Source organism: Halyomorpha halys, unplaced genomic scaffold (assembly GCF_000696795.3).
Source record: "Halyomorpha halys isolate HHAL.00 unplaced genomic scaffold, Hhal_1.1 Scaffold1446.1, whole genome shotgun sequence".
NCBI classification, from domain to species: domain Eukaryota; kingdom Metazoa; phylum Arthropoda; class Insecta; order Hemiptera; family Pentatomidae; genus Halyomorpha; species Halyomorpha halys.
In genome coordinates this window covers 228,534-229,195 of record NW_027115726.1, presented here as the reverse complement: position 1 = coordinate 229,195, position 662 = coordinate 228,534, and positions in this window count along the sequence as shown.

Sequence of the window (662 nt, the reverse complement as noted above, 5' to 3'; positions counted from 1 at the left end):
TATATATATATATTAGTAATAATAAATTATATTCTGTTCCAGGTAAGATAATTCAGAACTATGGAGTACCGTACTGAAGAAGGCAGGTATGTGTTAAAGTTGAACCGCCATGAACTAAATATTAATTGCCCCAGGAGGGAATTGAACCCATATCGTCCTGCACCGAGAGCTCTGGGACCTATGACCCAACCCACACGGCCGAAACGTTCTCTTTAATTATACATAATTAATAATAAACAAAAATCAACCAACATCCATTATCCAAAGAATTAAATAATTAAAACCAACAATTTTTACAAGAATTATCACTCAAATTCTACTAATCAATATTTTTGGTTTCCCACTAATTTTAGGAGAGTTATTGAGCGTAAACATTCCCATTTGGGCTAAAATTGGTGAAAATAATATACCTCATTGTTTTGAAGATCGAACGGTTTTGATGATAATTAACAAAATATGAGACATTCACGACTTTTGTTTTTACTGTTTACGGAAAATGGTCAATGTTTGCAAAGCTGTGTCTTGTAGTAAAGCTCTTATTGAGCTCATTTTATTTAAAATTGAAAGACATTTTTTCAATTCATTAAAAAAGAACTCGCCAGCTATTATGTTAAGCGCTTGCTTTAGTTTTAGAGTTGTTTTACAAAACATGTGTTTATATA